Here is a 19,781-nt window from a genome sequence, read left to right on the forward strand (position 1 = left end):
GGCCAATTCTTTTCTTGCCTGTCATTCTGTGTGGGTTTCTGCTCTCTGAGAGTATTCACACTCGTTTCTCTACGCATCTCTATGACAGCTCCTTTGGGATTTTTCTCCTCGTCTCGTATTTGCCCCCTGCATTGGGCTTCCTCTTCTTTTGAGTGTCTCCTCAGTTCTCGTACCCTTTGCTAGATCTCTACCTGGGCAGGTGTTTCTTATGACTTCTTTTCCTTGTTCCCCTCACATTTAAAGAAGCATGTTACCACGACACAAAACACTGTCCTACTGGAACCCCTGCTTGACCCTGTAGAAACTGGGAAAGCGCGTCTGTGGTCCTTTCCCAACCCTGCCCACACCGAGAAAACTCTGAACAAAGGAATGGCCCCAAAAGCCCAGATCCGAATTTCTGACAGTGGATAAAATGCACCTTCTGACATGCTCAGCCCATCCAAGTGCCTGTCCAGGGCTTAGCTTTTGATCATACTTAGGTGCAGTCCCAGCTCCTGGCTGACACATCATCACCCCTTCCCTAAGATCTATGAAACCTCCTGCCTTCGCCCAGGCGCTTGACTTCCCTAGCATTGTTCTTTGGGACCATTGAACCCTCCCGGGAGCAATGCCCAGTAAACCTGCATTTATCTGGTTTTAATTTGGTCTGATCTGGCCTTTTGCATTGGCAGAAACCTGTCAACCTATTGTAAGGAACAAATGGATGTACACATAACTCCTTAGCAGTGATTGCCACCTGGCCGACTGTACAGACTTGTTGAGTGGGAACATTGCTACCTGAGACACAACACTTTAGAGACAAGACATTATAAAAACTGATTGTGGTCAGGTGTTGGACATAAAAAGGGCTTGGATGTGAGGCCCAGTGTAAGCTCCTGAGGCTGACTTGAGTTTAGGGCTCAGATGTGAGACCCAGTGTAACTCCTGAGCCTTGGCTAGAGTTTAGTGACCTGTCCCTGACTTGTAACCTCCACATGGGGATGACTCAGCCAGACCTGCTGCCTAGCTACCTGCCTGTTTGGTGGAATACTATTGGCCCTTAACTCCTCATGTCACCTTACCCTATCCTAAGATTCCCATCCCTACCTCAGTCCTATATAAGTTCCTGCCTCGACAGACTCCCGACTCAGTGTGTAATTTTTCCCCCTGGTAATTAGTAGGGGGGAGGGTCTGAGTCGTCGACACCATCCCTCCCAGTCCCCAGGAAGAGACCGGCTGGACTGGCCCTTCCCCTGCTCTTCCTGCTGGAGGACCCTGCAGACTGGTTATGTCCTCAGTATTTAACCATGTGACACTTGTCCTCCTTGTGCAGCAGTCACCCCTGGGCTAGGGGAATCCCAGAACCCAAGTCCCCAGCAGCTCTGTCTGTTCTCATTATATCCCTTCCCCCTCTGCCTGTTCCTTTCCCCTTCTCCCTCGTCTTCTATGACTGGGAAGTGTATTCAGAAAGGCAGCAACAGGTGAGCCTGGGAAGAGAGGACTCGAATCAGGCATTCTCCAGCAAGATAAGCTCATGTAAAAATACATAGATTAGTAGTTATGGCTTAATAATTAAGGCAGAACTAGCCAGTAAGAAGCCCAACCCACAGGCCAACAATTTCATAACTAATATAGCATCTGTGTGTTCATTTGGGGCAAGGTGGCTGTGGATCCAGGTGGGAAAAACCTAAACAGAACAGAAAAATAAAACAAAGTAGGGATACAACCACGGCCATATGTGAAACAGTGAATTTCACTGGGGTTACTTACAGAAGCAGAAAGAACTCAACAGACAGTTGCAATCCAAAAGTCCGTGGTAGTATGGATGACAGCTCACAAAAGGTGGGAACCTGGATTGCACTGCACAGCCTGCAGGCAGCTCAACAGGTAGGAAAGTGTGCTTCCCAGGCAGCGCAGGTGGTCTGAGAGTGTCTCTCTGCAGTCCTTACAGCTTGTGTGTATGCCTGGGGAGGGAGGGCTCTAGTGAATCTGGTCACTTTCAGTGACTTCCTGAAGCTATTGAGTTGTTTACTCTTGAACTTCCTTGCAGGAACTTCTTCCCAATATCCTGTCTTAACTTCCCCTTAGAACACTTGTTGTTTTGCTTCCTCTTCAATCCTGTCTGTTAATGACAGTCCCCTCAATATAGGTTTTAGGTTTTAACCTCCTGAGAACGGCTATATAACAGCACCTCTCTCATGAGTCTTTTTTTTTTTTTTTTTGGTTTTTCGAGACAAGGTTTCTCTGTGGCTTTGGAGGCTGCCCTGGAACTTGCTCTGTAGATCAGGCTGGCCTCGAACTCACAGAGATCCACCTGCCTCTGCCTTCCCAGTGCTGGGATTAAAGGCGTGTGCCACCAACACCCAGCTCTCATGAGTCTTGGTGCCTGCTTGGAGTGGGAAGAAAGAGATGTGGGGGAGGAGTGACTGGCCCTCCTGCTTTCTGCTAAATATGATTAATGTTCTAAAGTGCCATGTTTAGGGTTAGTGTGCTCCAAACCCATCATACCTAAGATGCAAACCCCAGAATCCAAATAGCAATATAAGTGACTTTGAAGATTAATTTCAAATGCTTACATCTATGCAAAGAAATGAGTTTGTATTTACTATACATTTTTTCCTCACACAAAAACAGCAGTCCCAGCCGTGCGTTGGTGACGCATACCTTTTATCCCAGCACTTGGGAGGCAGAGGCGGATCTCTGTGAGTTCAAGGCCAGCCTGCTCTACAGAGTGAGTTCCAGGACAGCTTCCAAAACAATACAGAGAAACCCTGTCTAGAAAAACAAAAAAAAAAAAAACAAACAAACAAACAAAAAAAAAAAACAGCAGTCCCCTGAACACTTGAACATGTTCCCTAAGAAATGCCATTATCTTTTTTTTTTTTTTTTTGGTTTTTCGAGACAGGGTTTCTCTGTATTGTTTTGGAGGCTGTCAGTCCAGCCCAGCCTCGAACTCACAGAGATCCGCCTGCCTCTGCCTCCCGAGTGCTGGGATTAAAGGCGTGCGCCACCACTGCCCGGCTAAAAATGCCATTATCTATGAGTGCAGTTTTCTTGTTGTTTGGTATTTATCTCATCTTGATAACTTGTTTTTGTTTTGTTTTTTTTTTTGTTTGTTTGTTTTGATGCTCTCGTCCTCCATAGAAGGCACTCACACCTGCCTGCAGAGGAAACTTGGGAGTTTGTGGGTTCCCTCCCTAGGCCATGGGGGGGGGTTAGAGCCACCAAGGAATCTATTCCACAATTACCTCTGAATAACTCCCTGAACTTCGGCCAAGTAAGGAGGCTTCCAAGGAAAAGGCTGTCTTAAACCTAGGTGCTCCATTCCAGAGGACCACTGGTGCTCAGGTCTTCTTCCAGGACAATGGAAAAGCAAAATTTGCTCCCAGGCACCCAAGGGCAGCAGCTGTGGCCACATTTCCTGCTACAATTCCTGAGTAAACTGAGGTCCCAGAGCCCCAGGCCAGGTTGCCCCAGAGTCTGTCGTGTGTGGGCAACCTGCCTCTCTCTGGCTCCCCCATTCAAGACTCCAGGATTTCCTCATTTAAATTAAAGGAAACAGATTCCTTCCCAAGGGAAACATAAAGGTCCCACCGAGATTTGAACTCGGATCGCTGGATTCAGAGTCCAGAGTGCTCACCATTACACCATGGAACCCACATGGTACAGCTGACTCCTGGCTAATATTTCCTGGGCTGTGAATGGACTCTCCACCCTCTCTTCTTTCCTACTGACTGTTCTACTACTGTATTTCATCTTCACCTGCGAAAATGAGATGAAGTCCTCCCGACTCATAGCTAGGAAGGACTCCTTCCAGGCGCCATCATCCGTCTCAGATTGCTACTCCTTCCTGTCCTCGTGACATTTCTTCCAATAAATAGCGTTAGTGTTCTTGACTTTTGCCATTTCCCCACCTCCCAGGAACAAGAGCAGGGTGTGGAAGCTCCTGCCTTCTTTGGCCACCCAGCATCCACAATGGCCCTCCACCACTTCCTATACTATATAAAGTGGGTCAGTGTAGCGCCTGGGCTACAAAACTCTTCAAGGATTCAGGCGAGGGCCTGAGGATTGAAATGAAAACAAAGACAGCGGGTCATTCTTGCAAGGAGAATGCCATTTATTGCAACAAGAGGGAGCATTATATACCAGTTAGCAGGCACGGTGGAAAACTACCAAGGTCAGAGGTTCACATTCCCAGGGCCCTCTGGCAATAAGGATCAGTGGATAACAGGAACTTGCATTCAGGCTTCATTGGAAGGAGGGGAACAAGTATTAAGTTCCTAGTCACAAGCTGGTCAGCAGATCCCTTTGGGGGAAGAGTCCAACAGGTCAATAATGGAGGGGGAGTTTGGATGCAAGAGAATCTTCATATTTTCATCATATATACTCATGTATATACATTTGTGAATCTTTGATTTTGTGTTTCTTACAACAAATGTATGTTTAAAAAACAAAGTTAAATGCAAATAATTATATTAAAGGTTTGCATAAAATATTTAAGCTAGTGCTAATCTCAAAAATGTGAGAATATCACCAACCTAAATCATGGTTGTCAAATTAATCAAAGCAAGCATTATAATAAATGGTATACACCTGCTACCACCCCCTATGTGGGCTTCAGTCAGCATTGGTAGTGAGGAAGGTTTTTATAGTTCAGGAGGTTTCCAAATGGGGCATTTGGCAGGCAAAATAGGCAGGGTAACAGAAACAACATAACAAGGCGGTCATAGCAAGTCTTTGAAACAAAGGTAGGGCTGCAAAATCGTCATTCTAAATTTTGAAATGGAAACATGGTTGCCATTCCCTGGAACCCGCAGTTCAGAACCATTTGTAGTTAAGGTTACAGCTGGGACATAGCCCAGTCCTTGAGAAACAGAGGTTTAATCATGAACAGGAAGAACCCTAGTTTGCCTTTAGTATAAGATGTCTGTAAGAGATCAGTATCTGGGGCCGGGCGTTGGTGGCGCACGCCTTTAATCCCAGCACTCGGGAGGCAGAGACAGGATCTCTGCGAGTTCGAGGCCAGGCTGGACTGACAGCCTCCAAAACAGAGAAACCCTGTCTCGTAAAACCAAAAAAGAAAAAAAAAATCAGTATCTGCTCAGGATCCCCCAAGACCAAGTTCTCATCACAAAGGAGATTCTTTGCACCAGAGAAGGGGAAAAGAACAAGGGAGAAGACCCATCTCTCTCCCGTTTCTTTAAAAAGTCTTTGGGAGTTGGTCGAAATTTGGCTTGAACACCCTTCTCAGTCAATGTCAAAGCTGGTTGGCTGGTGACTTGGACATTGTTGGGCCTAAAAAAGGCTTGGATGCAAGGCCCAGTCTACGCTCCTGAGCCTGACTTGAGTTTTGGGCTTGGTTGTGAGGCCCAGTGTAAGCTCCTGTGCCTGGCTAGAGTAGTCTCTAACCTGTAACCTCCACGTGGGGGTGACTCAGCCAGACCTGATGCAAGATTGCCCCCTGCCTAGCTACCTGCCTGCTTGGTGGAATACTATTGGCCCTTACTCCTCACATCACCTTACCCTAGCCTAAGATTCCCATCCCCTACCTCAGTTCCTGTGTGCTGGAATAAATCGAGATCCTGCTTCGACAGACTCCCAACTCAGTGTGGTTTTTTTTCCTCCCTGGTAACTAATGGGGGGAGGGTCTGAGTAGTGGACACTCACCATCCCGCTCTGCACCCAGGAAGAGGCCTGCTGGACCTGCCCTTCCCCTGCTCTACCTGCAGGGAGGACCCTGCATCTCTGTTACAGTTTCCTCAAAATTCCACATTCAGAACAACTTCAAAGCTACTAGCCAAGATGTTTCAACCTCATGCCCTATTCCAGCCAGGACTTCAGATAAGCCCAGTACTTCCCATTGTACAGAGACTGGAGAACAAATGATACATCTAGCTCTCCCATGACTTGAGCATTATCTCAATTTTCTCAGGGTTCCCTAGAGTTGCTGCTGTCCCCAGACAACAGGAAGCAGTCTAGAGAACATGATGCCCACATTCACAAGAGTTAGTGGTGGCTTTTTGTCATTCAAAGGATTATGGGTGCTGGGTGGTGGTGGCGCATGCCTTTAATTCCAGCACTCGGGAGGCAGATGCAGCCGGATCTCTGTGAGTTGGAGGCCGGGCTGGACCGACAGCCTCCAAAACAATACAGAGAAACCCTGTCTCGTAAAAACCAAAAAAATAAAAAATAAAAAAAGGATTATCGGTGTTTATCATTGTTTAGAGGGTTGGTTGCAAGTTGTTGGTCATGGTCAGGGAGAAATCTGAGCAAAGGAGATTAGATATCTCTTTCTGAAGGGAAAAGTGGGGATATTGTATAGAAATGATAGGAGAAAGGCCAGATTATTGAATCAACTTTTAAGCTAAAGAGCAATTACTAGTCTTAAATAGTTTATATTGCTATGGATTTTTGTATATTGATATACATTTAAGGTTATTTTATTATATTGTATATATGTTTCTACTCTTATTTAAGGTATTTTTGTGTATTGATACAAATTTAAGACTTTTTGTTATGCCATGTACATATTCAGTACCTTGTTTAAGAAGGTACTGTACCTATGCAGCTTATTTTAAAAAATGTAATGTATCATTAAGAAATACAGGTTAGTAGTTAGTTATCTATAATAATCAAAATTATAGTCAAGTTAGGTATGTTTTCAAGGTTAAACAGAGATATATTTTAGATAGTCTTCACATACTTCAGCGACCTACAGTATATGACATTTACGATATTTAATAACCTAAGTCTTTTCATGACAGTGAGATAAATCTGCTCCTGGCAGCAACAATTTACTTTAAAAAGGATGATGGGCATTAAAGAACCTCCATATGGAGTTTGCTTTTATTGTGGCAAAGTGAGCCACTGGACAAGAAACTGCTCTTGCCCTGACTGGTAACAGTACACTGTTTGAACTGCAGAAGCAGGACACAAAGGGAGGCAACTGCTGAACTTTGCCAAGACAAGGTAGTCCAGTCTTTCAAAATTCCTTCTTCACAGGATAGTCTGTCAGATGTTCAAGACATGATGCCCCAACGTCACAGAGGAACCTTGGTGACTATCCAGGTAGCCAGATGTTTCTGTCATTTCTTAGTTTTCGAGGTTGCTTGCTCCCTACTTCCTGTTTACTAAGGTAATATTTTATCATTTTGGGTCTTTGAGGAGTTTAAAGACTAGATAGTTAGAGTTACAGTTTTCCTTATTACCAAATTCAGAAAAGAAACTTACATAAAAGATGAAAAGTTTATAAAGTTAGAAAACATAAAAGCTTAAGCTGTTTATCTAAGATGATATTTATAGACCTAAAAAGATATTTTGAGGAATGTATTACAAGTTATGGTTCGAAAATTGTTACAGGACTCATTCTCCCTGTAACCTTCAAAGGCACACCCTCGATGGCTTATTTCCTCCATCCAGGAGCCCACCTTCCAAAGTTTCTATAAACTAGCCAAACAGCTTCAGTGTCAAGGGAAGAGAGATTCAAAATATGGGCCCATATTGGGACTCACCAAGATAGGACATATAATGGAGTTATTTTTCCAAATTTACCAACTACAAATGGACTGGATATTATAAATGTAATTTATTTATTTATTTTTTTTGGTTTTTTGAGAATGGGTTTCTCTGTGTCTTTGGAAACTATCCTGGCACTAGCTCTTGTAGACCAGGCTGGTCTGGAACTCACAGAGGCCTGCCTCTGCCTCTTGAGTGCTGGGATTAAAAACATGTGCCACCAACACCCAGCTTATAAATGTAATTCTTTTCTAAAAAATATTTATTTATTTAGTATATAGTGTTCTGCCTGCATGTATGCATACAGGTCAGAAGAGGGCACCAGATCTCATTAGAGATGATTGTGAGCCACCATATGGTGCTAGGAATTGAACTGTGGGCCTTTGGAAGAACAGGCAGTGATCTTAACCCCTGAGCCATCTTTATAGACCCAATAAATGGCATTCTTACCTGATCATTTTCTTTTTTTATTACTTTTTAATTCTTCATGAATATTAAAATAGTCAGTTTTTTTCTGATCATTTTCTTAATTTATGTAATTTTACATTATTAGAGTTTAAATCTTCCTTTTTATTTGCACAAAGGGGGTAAATGTTGTGGGTATTTGCACACTGTGTGAAGATGGATGTATTGCTGTGATTGCTGTAACAAAGAGCTAAATGGACAACAGCTAGGCAGGAGAGGATAGGCGGGGTTTCAGAGAGAGAGGAAGAGGGGGAGGAATCTAGACACCTGGGTTTTCCTGTAGACTCTGAAGGAGTCAGACATATGGTACAGAACAGAGATTGCCCTGGCCAGCAGGGCACAATGGGTTCGAGCCCACGGGAACCTGGCATGAATGAGACAAGAGACACGAGAGAGATGGACAGCAAGACAGACCTTCCCATCAAGCTGCTGTTTAGTGAGAATTCTGCACAGTGACTTGCAGAACATAGCAACCGCCCCGGGGAGCCTATTGGCCATAACAACCAGTTGACCAATCAACTATTGGAGTCGTTGCGCGCGCGCGCGCGCGCACACACACACCTACCCTTCCCCCAAAGCAACAACACAGAAGAGAGAGTACTTATTTATTTTGCGTATATGTGTTTGTGCCTGAGTGTATGCGTATGTGTGTGTGTGTGTGTGCACGACATACATGCAGGAGCCTGGGGAGGTCCAGAGAGGGCATAGTGGATCCCAGACTGGGTCACCCCAAATACCCTGCCCGACTTGGTGTCAGTTGCGTGGTCTTTCTGTAGAAGAGAACAGAGAAAACCATACTCCAGGAGCCCTTAAAGTGCAGTGGTGGCGACATGCGGTAGTGAGGATGTAGCGAAGCGAAGAGAAGCGGGGAGACCGCTCTGTGCTTAGTGCTGGCTCCCGAGCTGCCCGACGACCTCGTGTTGGCAGAGCCAGTGACACGGCTGTTAGGCCATGGGGGTGGGCAACCATCGGCTCTTTAGGGGTTCGAGATACTTCGGGATGATTTGTCTCTGGTCCTGCAACTCTCCATCCAGTTCTCTTCGAGCAAGAAAGTTCACCGAACCAAGCGGACAAAGGGAGGGGGTGCGAGGTCACCCTTGGGTGCGAGTCGGAGGCGTGGTCTATGCAGATGAGGGTCGCGCAGGGGCTGCTGAGTCCGCACTCGCTGCGGGAACTCGAGGGCGTTCGCGCGCGGCGTGGGAGGGAGCGCGGGTCGGCGGGTGTGGGCGTAGCGCAGGGCTGGGGCGCGCGTCGGTGGAGGCCGTGGAGCGCGCGCGTGGCAGTGACCGTGTGTTGAGAGCGCAGGGCCGGTGTGTCTGAGTCGGGTGTGGAGTTGGGGAAAGCATACTTACCTGGCAGGGGAGATACCATGATCACGTAGGTGGTTTTCCCAGGGCGAGGCCCACCCATTGCACTTGGGGTGTGCTGACCCCTGCGATTTCCCCAAATGCGGGAAACTCGACTGCATAATTTGTGGTAGTGGGGGACTGCGTTCGCGCTTTCCCCTGATATTTGCTGTGACAAAAACAGGCATTTCCGTTGTAGGTACTCTCGTACCACTTGAAACTTGGTAGTGTGAAGCCTCCTCCTATATGGCTCATTGCTGTCCCATTCTCCGGTGTTTTGCACTTTCTTATGCCCACTATCACTTCTAAGGTCCTGCCTTAAATTTTGCTTTCACAAGCCAACCTTTCCTTCCTTCCTTCCTTGCTTTCTTGCCTGGTTTCCGTACTTAACAGGCACCAGGCTAGGGCTCAGGCCCAGTACAACCATTCGCAAAGTGGATCAACCCTCGGTTGCAGAAAACCCTTGCTGGGTAACAAGTTTCTTCTGTATTTGTGTTTGTTCCTCCTCCGATGTTTTGCGTTAAGCGCACCTGGACTGCTTCGCGGAGTTTTGCTAGGCGCCCGGACCGCCCGTGAGGCCGCACGCGTGGAGTCCCCGTCGTCCCCGACCCCGACCCTCGGGTGGCGGCGAGGTCCCAGCGTCCCGGAGGCGCGGGCCGTTCGTGTGCGAGGTTAATAATGTTCGTGCGAACGCGGACAGCGGGCAGCGGGCTGCGGGCAGCGGGCAGCCGGCGCGCTGGCTTCACGGATTCCGGCTCTGGTTGCATTCCGCCGGTCAGCGGGCGTTCCAGGTGTGGCCGCCGTGGTGAAGTCTCGCTCACCAAGGAAGCCGACACGGCAGAGTGTCTCGTACCGTCTCTGTGGCGCAATCGGTTAGCGCGTTCGGCTGTTAACCGAAAGGTTGGTGGTTCGAGCCCACCCAGGGACGAGGGTCAGGCTTTTAACAGGCGTTCCTTCCAAATTGAGGCGCCCCACTTGTGGAGTAGCTGCTTCGGCAGCTGGGGCACGCCCATTCCTACATCCCTCCCACTCAGAAGCCCCCGAAGCCCTCGCAAACCCTAGCCTTACCATGCCTCGGATGTTTTTATTTATGCCCCTGGGGCGGGGCGGAGGGCACCTGTCGACGACCCCCACTTGCTGTCTTTCGTTTATTTGGGAAAATTATGGACAACAAATCGCCAAAACACAGGAACGGGCCAAGTTTTCATAAAACAGGTAAGCGTTACACCACTGGTTAGAAATATGCGCGCGAGAAGGGCGACCGCAACCTAATCCGTAATCAGAAAACCCTAGAACCAATTTACTTCGGAAACCACGTGGCGTGGGAACCGCAGACAGAATACGTCGCGGAGACCGGCAGGGCCGGCCGGTGTGGTAGGGAATCCGGGGACTGGCGGGGACGCCGGGGTCTCTGCAGGTGGCGGCGGCCACGGAGCCTCCGGCTGGTTTGCTGCGCGGCGCTCCGGGAGGACCCACAGCAGTTCGCCCCCTGCAGGAGCTCCGGCCGCGGCGGAGACGAGGGGGCGATGGAGGCCTCGAGACTCTCGAGCGTGGGGAAGGCACTGCGCCTGCAAGAGCAAGAGCGGCATCGACCCACGGACTGCACAGTGGGCACTGCCCTCATCACCCAACCGAGGCCAGAGCACTGGCGAGCACTGGCGAGCATTGGCGCCGGCGGTTCCGAAGCTTGCGAGACCGGCAGAGACGGGTCGGCGCCGGCTCAACTGGACTAAGGCTCGCGCCAGCAGTCATCGTCGTCGGGCGCGTGGTTCGCCGTGATCGTATAGTGGTTAGTACTCTGCGTTGTGGCCGCAGCAACCTCGGTTCGAATCCGAGTCACGGCAGTTGTTGTCCTACCCGTTTCATGCCCTTCTTTCTTGCTCCCTGCACCCCGCGCATTGTCAGTCACTCTGTCTCAACTGCCAGTCAGTCACCTGTAGGACCTGGGTATACCAACTAAGCACCTTCGCCACCAAAGTCTCACCCCTAGTTTTGCTCATCTTTCCCGTGATAATGAAAACCCTGTGCCACCACATGCTGATTAATGACTGAAAATGACCCGGTTGGTATCGGTGGTGATATCTATGATTTATTAAAGCTTGCCTGAGGACTAAGGAAGCAAAGTTAGTCTCAAACCATAGAGTTAAGGTGGTGGCGAACTAGGACTCAGGATTAAGAGTTTGAGGACTCAGGATTAAGAGGTTGAGGGATCTCTGTGAGTTCAAGGCCAACGAGGGTTGCATGAGAGTGAACCATCCATCTAAGAGATACAGAGCTTTGCCTTTAGTCCCAGCATTAGTGAGAATGGAGCAGGGCATTCCAGTATCAGTCTCTGGCAATTAGTCTCCAGCCACGTTGAGGTCAGTATCTCCGCCCCACCCTGTAACAAAGGCATTGAAGATCAGACTAAGAAGCCGGCCACAATAGATGGCCATAGAACCTGGGCAGTGGTGGCACAGGGTTTTCATTATCACGGGAAAGATGAGCAAAACTAGGGGTGAGACTTTGGTGGCGAAGGTGCTTAGTTGGTATACCCAGGTCCTACAGGTGACTGACTGGCAGTTGAGACAGAGTGACTGACAATGCGCGGGGTGCAGGGAGCAAGAAAGAAGGGCATGAAACGGGTAGGACAACAACTGCCGTGACTCGGATTCGAACCGAGGTTGCTGCGGCCACAACGCAGAGTACTAACCACTATACGATCACGGCGAACCACGCGCCCGACGACGATGACTGCTGGCGCGAGCCTTAGTCCAGTTGAGCCGGCGCCGACCCGTCTCTGCCGGTCTCGCAAGCTTCGGAACCGCCGGCGCCAATGCTCGCCAGTGCTCGCCAGTGCTCTGGCCTCGGTTGGGTGATGAGGGCAGTGCCCACTGTGCAGTCCGTGGGTCGATGCCGCTCTTGCTCTTGCAGGCGCAGTGCTTTCCCCACGCTCGAGAGTCTCGAGGCCTCCATCGCCCCCTCGTCTCCGCCGCGGCCGGAGCTCCTGCAGGGGGCGAACTGCTGTGGGTCCTCCCGGAGCGCCGCGCAGCAAACCAGCCGTCCGGAGGCTCCGTGGCCGCCGCCACCTGCAGAGACCCCGGCGTCCCCGCCAGTCCCCGGATTCCCTACCACACCGGCCGGCCCTGCCGGTCTCCGCGACGTATTCTGTCTGCGGTTCCCACGCCACGTGGTTTCCGAAGTAAATTGGTTCTAGGGTTTTCTGATTACGGATTAGGTTGCGGTCGCCCTTCTCGCGCGCATATTTCTAACCAGTGGTGTAACGCTTACCTGTTTTATGAAAACTTGGCCCGTTCCTGTGTTTTGGCGATTTGTTGTCCATAATTTTCCCAAATAAACGAAAGACAGCAAGTGGGGGTCGTCGACAGGTGCCCTCCGCCCCGCCCCAGGGGCATAAATAAAAACATCCGAGGCATGGTAAGGCTAGGGTTTGCGAGGGCTTCGGGGGCTTCTGAGTGGGAGGGATGTAGGAATGGGCGTGCCCCAGCTGCCGAAGCAGCTACTCCACAAGTGGGGCGCCTCAATTTGGAAGGAACGCCTGTTAAAAGCCTGACCCTCGTCCCTGGGTGGGCTCGAACCACCAACCTTTCGGTTAACAGCCGAACGCGCTAACCGATTGCGCCACAGAGACGGTACGAGACACTCTGCCGTGTCGGCTTCCTTGGTGAGCGAGACTTCACCACGGCGGCCACACCTGGAACGCCCGCTGACCGGCGGAATGCAACCAGAGCCGGAATCCGTGAAGCCAGCGCGCCGGCTGCCCGCTGCCCGCAGCCCGCTGCCCGCTGTCCGCGTTCGCACGAACATTATTAACCTCGCACACGAACGGCCCGCGCCTCCGGGACGCTGGGACCTCGCCGCCACCCGAGGGTCGGGGTCGGGGACGACGGGGACTCCACGCGTGCGGCCTCACGGGCGGTCCGGGCGCCTAGCAAAACTCCGCGAAGCAGTCCAGGTGCGCTTAACGCAAAACATCGGAGGAGGAACAAACACAAATACAGAAGAAACTTGTTACCCAGCAAGGGTTTTCTGCAACCGAGGGTTGATCCACTTTGCGAATGGTTGTACTGGGCCTGAGCCCTAGCCTGGTGCCTGTTAAGTACGGAAACCAGGCAAGAAAGCAAGGAAGGAAGGAAGGAAAGGTTGGCTTGTGAAAGCAAAATTTAAGGCAGGACCTTAGAAGTGATAGTGGGCATAAGAAAGTGCAAAACACCGGAGAATGGGACAGCAATGAGCCATATAGGAGGAGGCTTCACACTACCAAGTTTCAAGTGGTACGAGAGTACCTACAACGGAAATGCCTGTTTTTGTCACAGCAAATATCAGGGGAAAGCGCGAACGCAGTCCCCCACTACCACAAATTATGCAGTCGAGTTTCCCGCATTTGGGGAAATCGCAGGGGTCAGCACACCCCAAGTGCAATGGGTGGGCCTCGCCCTGGGAAAACCACCTACGTGATCATGGTATCTCCCCTGCCAGGTAAGTATGCTTTCCCCAACTCCACACCCGACTCAGACACACCGGCCCTGCGCTCTCAACACACGGTCACTGCCACGCGCGCGCTCCACGGCCTCCACCGACGCGCGCCCCAGCCCTGCGCTACGCCCACACCCGCCGACCCGCGCTCCCTCCCACGCCGCGCGCGAACGCCCTCGAGTTCCCGCAGCGAGTGCGGACTCAGCAGCCCCTGCGCGACCCTCATCTGCATAGACCACGCCTCCGACTCGCACCCAAGGGTGACCTCGCACCCCTCCCTTTGTCCGCTTGGTTCGGTGAACTTTCTTGCTCGAAGAGAACTGGATGGAGAGTTGCAGGACCAGAGACAAATCATCCCGAAGTATCTCGAACCCCTAAAGAGCCGATGGTTGCCCACCCCCATGGCCTAACAGCCGTGTCACTGGCTCTGCCAACACGAGGTCGTCGGGCAGCTCGGGAGCCAGCACTAAGCACAGAGCGGTCTCCCCGCTTCTCTTCGCTTCGCTACATCCTCACTACCGCATGTCGCCACCACTGCACTTTAAGGGCTCCTGGAGTATGGTTTTCTCTGTTCTCTTCTACAGAAAGACCACGCAACTGACACCAAGTCGGGCAGGGTATTTGGGGTGACCCAGTCTGGGATCCACTTTGCCCTCTCTGGACCTCTCCAGGCTCCTGCATGTATGTCGTGCACACACACACACACATACGCATACACTCAGGCACAAACACATATACGCAAAATAAATAAGTACTCTCTCTTCTGTGGTGTGTCTGTGGGGGAGGGGCAAGTGTGTGCACCACGACTCCAATAGTTGGTAATGGTCAGATCTCTTTCCGCCCCGCCTGCTCTTGGATTGTCAGGCCTGATGGCAACTGCCCTTTGCCCTTGCCTACAAGCCGTCTCTCTGGCCCTTTTTAAAATCTCGCTCTCCCTCTCCCTTACTCTAACCCATCTCTCCCTCTCTGCCTCTCTGCATCCCTCCTCAAGGGCCTCCCCACCACCCCCCAAGGCAGGGTCTGTCTACATAAGTGCTGGCAATAAGAGTTTTCTGCCACCACACCCGGCTGCCTCCAAACCTCTTTAAAAACCCCCTCACAGATATAAGGCCGCGTTTTCAGGTTTACAGCTGATACTAATGTTTTGTCATCACATCAGAAATATAGTATAGGTTCTCTCCTTGTGCAATGTTTTTGGAACGAGGATTTATCTGGAGCTTCAGTCGCAAAGGTTAAAGTGATCGAGGTAAAACACTCTTCGAATGGTAAACATGCATGTATGCATATCACAAAGGTAAATAGATGACTCAATAGTAAAGGGGGAAAGCCAAACAAATCAACACTCTGCTCCCACTGTCTCAAGGCTCAGAAGGGAAAGCGCTAACAAATTGGTCAGTGCAGTTTTGTTGGTCAGAAGAAAATAAGTGTCTGCAGGATTCTTAACGTGTTTGCCCATGTTTATAACTGTTAGATGCCTAAGATGCTAAATACACGTCTCCTGTGTTTTGGATACAGCTACCAGGAGTTGTGTTTGGAATATAGCTGTTTGATAAAGAAAACGGTGTTTTCTCCATGGTTCTCTCAGTATGTGTTTTGTCTATTGCCTGTATGTTCCATGTTCAGGTCTTGGGAACCAAACCTGGGTCCTCTACAAGAGGGACCAGTGCTCTTAACTGAGCCATCTCTCCACCTACCCATCCCCTTCCACAGACTCTTACTAGACATACCCAAAGCTTTCCGTTCTTGTTATGCAATTCATACAAAATAGGCACCTTCGATGAGAACGACTTCCATGATGTTTATAACTATAAGCCCATATTTCTTGATTGAACAAATAGCTGTGAAGCCTTATAGCACACCCACCTGGGCTTTTAAAAGATTAATTAAATGAAATGTATATTTTTAAAGATTTACTTTATGCATATGAGTACTTTTGCTGTCTACCACCATGTGCATGCAGTGCCCGAGGGTGTCAGGAGAGGGCATCAGAATCCTGTATCTGGATATATGGGTGGTTGTGAGCCACTGGGTGTATGTGTGTGTGTGGTTTGGGGTGACACATGGGGACACTGAATCTGGGTCCTCTACAAGAGCAGCCAGGCCCCTTAACCCCTCGGCAAACTCTCCAGTCTTTAACATTTATGTCTCACCAATAAGCAACAGACAACATTATGTAGTGACTCCTGTTGGAGTCCCAGTTCATTTTCTAATATGGAATAAGCAGTCCTGTCAAGTTATGCCCACTAACAATAGGGAACAGACTACCGAAGCCTAGGAACCAGAAGCAAATTTTATTCCAGCCATCCAGGGGCTCAAACTAGCCTCCTTCTCTCCGGGGCCACAGGTCAGAGTTCAAGCCTCTGACACTGTGACAATGGGAGCCGGTTTAGAGCCCCCTCTTGTGGTAAAATCAAGCACCAGACTCGGGTCAAAGAGCTTTGACAATCTTGAGGTCAGGCTTAAAGTCACATTACATTGTAAGATTTGTGATTTTTGGTTATAGGATGCTGCCTTAAGGTGCTTGGGAAAACCTGTGGCTGACACAGTTGCCTTTTGCAGTCTCTGATAGAATGCAAGGCAGAGAGAGGGTAGAGTCAAAAGTAGGACAGTTAAAAGTTAAGGGAATGTAACCCAGGGAGTCCCATAGAGGCAACAGTTAGAAGCTAACCTTTGTCCACCGTAACTGCCTAGCTGGAAGGCAGGAAGAAATTCTTAAAAGCTGACCTCTGTACAACACAGTAACTTCCAGGATGTGGCCCTTAAGGCAGAAGCTGAGGCTGTCAGCTTCACTTTCCCCAAATGCGTTCAGAAGACACTGTGTGTCTTCTGGCCTCTTCACCCACAAACCTACAAGTCTTGATTTTTGATTTTTGATCACTACCCCTGTTGTTCACACCATTTGCTACATGAAAAGCAATTGACTGTATTAAAAGGAAAGTTAAAAACTCCTGTACGGGAGCTGGAGAGAGAGGTGGAGCAGCCGTTAGGAGCATCACTGCTTCCTTCCGCAGCTGACCCGGCTTCATTCCCCACCGTCCACACACGGTCTCACGAAAGACTGTGACTCCGCCTCCAAGAATCCAGAGCCCTCCTCTGGCCTCTGCAGGCACGAGGCGTGCACGTGATATACTCCAGACCTCCAGGCAAGCAAAACGCCTGCACACACAAAGTAAAAATCACAACAGCCAGCACTCAGAAGCAGAGAAAAGTGGATTTGTGTGAGTTTGAGGTTGGCCTGCTCTATAAAGTGATTCCCAGGCTGGCCAGGGGTACAGAGTGAGACCCGTCTCAAAAGGCAAGACAAGTCCTCCTGTAAACAAAACAAAACAACTATATTGCTATGTGATTTTGATCCCTAATGTGATTTTCTCTTTATTCCTCAATCTAAAATTTGGTAAAATACTTTTCCTGTCAGGTGGAAAAGTTATTAACTCCAGTGCTTGGGAAGAAGAGGCAGGTGGATTTGTGTGAGTCTGAGGCCAGCCTGGTCTACACAGTGAGCTCCATGCTAGTCAGGAAAAAAAAATATTCAATGTTTTAAAAATACATGAGACTTCTGGTTAATTAAGGTACATGTTTCTATCATCAGTTGCCTTTGCTTCCTTTCTTAAAACAAATAGATGTGTTTAAATTATGTATATGTGTTTGTGAACCAGTAAGGGGTTGGTGGCAAGTGTCACGAGCAGTTGCAGGCCATGATACAGAAAGTACAACAGATGACAGTTGATAATTCATATGTCACCACAGCACTGGATCCTGTCTCTTCCACAGATTCCTGGTTGCCAGAAATCAGCTGAGCTCTTATCTGGAATCTGCCTTTCCAGAGGCTGGAGAGAGAGATCACCCAGGATTTCAAAACAGACTTGAGGTTTCAGAGTGCAGCCATTAATAGGTTTGCTGTATCTTGATAATAGATTTCTCCTATTATCAGAGTGCAAACCACATCAAGCTGAATTGAAAAGGCAAAAAGGGAAGTTTGCTTGAGCAAGCGACTCCTGGGTGAGTTCCCCAACCCCAGAGATTAGAGGCATGAGAAGTCAGGCACTGGGACCCAAGCGGGGAGTCTATATGGAAAGGGGTGATGACCTCTCTGTCGTAAGCTGGGTTTGTGTCCAAGTACGGTCAACAACTGTGGACTTTAGCAAGGACTTGGGCTGCTGGCAACTTCAGGGGAGGAGCTGCCATGGCCAAGAATTCTGAACTCTTTTTGGTGCTTTTTCTTTCTTGGAGATTTCCTGAGAGGGTAGGGCTTGATGAGGGGTGGGTGAAGTTTTTGGGATCATGCAGGGGTGAGCTGAAATTTCCAACCAAACAGCCATTCATACTCTTCAGGAGGTTAAGGGAAGCACACCCAGTGTGTTTGTTTGAAGACAACACACCGACAGAGTCGCCATTTGCCCAAAGACAACAACTGACTCACCAGATATGGGCAGAAAGCTTAAGAGAGGGCAGGTGTTGTGGTATCTAATAAAGTCTGTAAAATTGAAAAGAAAAAAGGAGGGCACATGAAATTGAGAGGGAGATGGGATAGGAGACATGAGAGGATTTGGAGGGAAGTAGTGGTTGGCCAAATATTATATTGGGATTCCCTAAAGGGACAGGACTGATAGCATGAAAAAAATCATGTATAATAAAAGGGAATTTATTCAACTGGTTAACAGGTCATGTTCTGGGTACTCCAACAATGGCTGTCTGCTGAGAAGCCTGTGCTGTTTAGTCCGGGAAGCTGGATGTCTCTGCAGTCCCATTCTGGGGCTGGAAGCCTGAGGAATTCTTGGAGGGTGGCTGGTCTTCAGTCTATGTTGGAATCCTGAAGAAGGCGGATTTAACACCTGCCCCTGCAACCGAACAGGGGGACTTGCTATGGAGAGTGAGGACAAACAGGCTAAGTGCAGTTTCCTTCTTCCACTTCCTTTTTGTAGACTGCCACTAGAAGGTGCGGCCCAGGTTTAAGGTGGGTCTTCCTGCTTCAAATAAGCTGATTAAAAAAAAGTCCTTCCCAGGCATGCCCAGCAACTTGAGTTCCAGTTCATTTCAGATGTAGTCAAGTTGACAACCAAAATTAGCCATCACGGATATGATGAAAAATGTTATGAAAATGTAAGAAACTTTCAAAGAGTACAAAACCTGCTGATGATTACTTTTATTGTGTGTGTGTGTGTGTGTGTGTGTGTGTGTGTATACATGTGTGTCTGTATAGGCTATAGTGTGGTGTGGAAGAGAGGATAACTTGAAGGATTTCAGGATAGTCACAAACGAATATCTAATACAAGATCATCATTGTTCTTTAAATACCTATTGCAAAATTTCATTTAACTTGCCAGATGTGGTAGCACGTGTGTGTAATCCCAGTACTCAGAATCACACAGATCTTTGAGTTTGAGGCTGTCAATTCCAAAGAAAACTCCAATTCCCCTAACTCTGAAAGGCAATCTAAACACCTAGACAGGAGGTCAACCTGAATGCTGAAAGCAGGCATTCCTCAGGAACTTGTGTATCAGGAGTCCTTTTCTTTACCTTCTGCAACAGAGAGACTTCCAGGACTGCCTGTGTTACACAGAGAAACCCAGTCTCAAGAATAAAATAAAAATGCCATGTGGGCAGTGTTGAGGCTAGCATTCTAGTTGCTGTTTCCTTGTAAGGTTGGACGATCCCATGGTGAATGCTGTAGCAGGTTCACTGATCTCTGAGGAGCACACCTACTAGTGACTCAGGGTTTCTGGGATGCCCTGGCCCAGGAGCTAGCAGGGAGGGCAAGCAGAAAAGTTTCCTCTCTGGGGCAGAGTCTGTGGCGCCCATGAGTACTGAGCATGGACCGTAAACACAATCAGTTCTGATGAGGTCCTGACGGTGCAGTGTTGAATCACAATAGGAGTGCTTTCCCCACTCCATGTCTGATGGGGAAGTCCTGTGTATTTGTCAATAAAGCACTGTTGGCCAAGATAGGTGGGACTAGGGGTCCAGGAGGACTCTGGGTAGGAGAAACACAGGGAGTCATCA

At 49.0% G+C, this 19,781-nt stretch overlaps 7 non-coding genes across 7 annotated transcripts; 3 read left to right on the plus strand and 4 right to left on the minus strand.

Moving 5' to 3' along the window:
- Positions 1-3,564: 3,564 nt before the first annotated feature.
- Trnaq-cug lies at positions 3,565-3,636 on the minus strand. Its single transcript has one exon. It is a non-coding gene; the product is annotated as a tRNA-Gln (tRNA).
- A 5,667-nt stretch (positions 3,637-9,303) lies between these two features.
- On the plus strand, positions 9,304-9,467 carry LOC121142505. Its single transcript, XR_005879548.1, has one exon. It is a non-coding gene; the product is annotated as a U1 spliceosomal RNA (small nuclear RNA).
- Positions 9,468-10,159: 692 nt separating this feature from the next.
- On the plus strand, positions 10,160-10,233 carry Trnan-guu. Its single transcript has one exon. It is a non-coding gene; the product is annotated as a tRNA-Asn (tRNA).
- An 844-nt stretch (positions 10,234-11,077) lies between these two features.
- Positions 11,078-11,149, plus strand: Trnah-gug. Its single transcript has one exon. It is a non-coding gene; the product is annotated as a tRNA-His (tRNA).
- A 793-nt stretch (positions 11,150-11,942) lies between these two features.
- Positions 11,943-12,014, minus strand: Trnah-gug. Its single transcript has one exon. It is a non-coding gene; the product is annotated as a tRNA-His (tRNA).
- Positions 12,015-12,862: 848 nt separating this feature from the next.
- Trnan-guu lies at positions 12,863-12,936 on the minus strand. Its single transcript has one exon. It is a non-coding gene; the product is annotated as a tRNA-Asn (tRNA).
- Positions 12,937-13,628: 692 nt separating this feature from the next.
- On the minus strand, positions 13,629-13,792 carry LOC121142516. Its single transcript, XR_005879559.1, has one exon. It is a non-coding gene; the product is annotated as a U1 spliceosomal RNA (small nuclear RNA).
- Positions 13,793-19,781: the final 5,989 nt, after the last annotated feature.

The sequence above is a fragment of the Mesocricetus auratus genome, unplaced genomic scaffold (assembly GCF_017639785.1).
Source record: "Mesocricetus auratus isolate SY011 unplaced genomic scaffold, BCM_Maur_2.0 Super-Scaffold_100009, whole genome shotgun sequence".
NCBI lineage: Eukaryota > Metazoa > Chordata > Mammalia > Rodentia > Cricetidae > Mesocricetus > Mesocricetus auratus.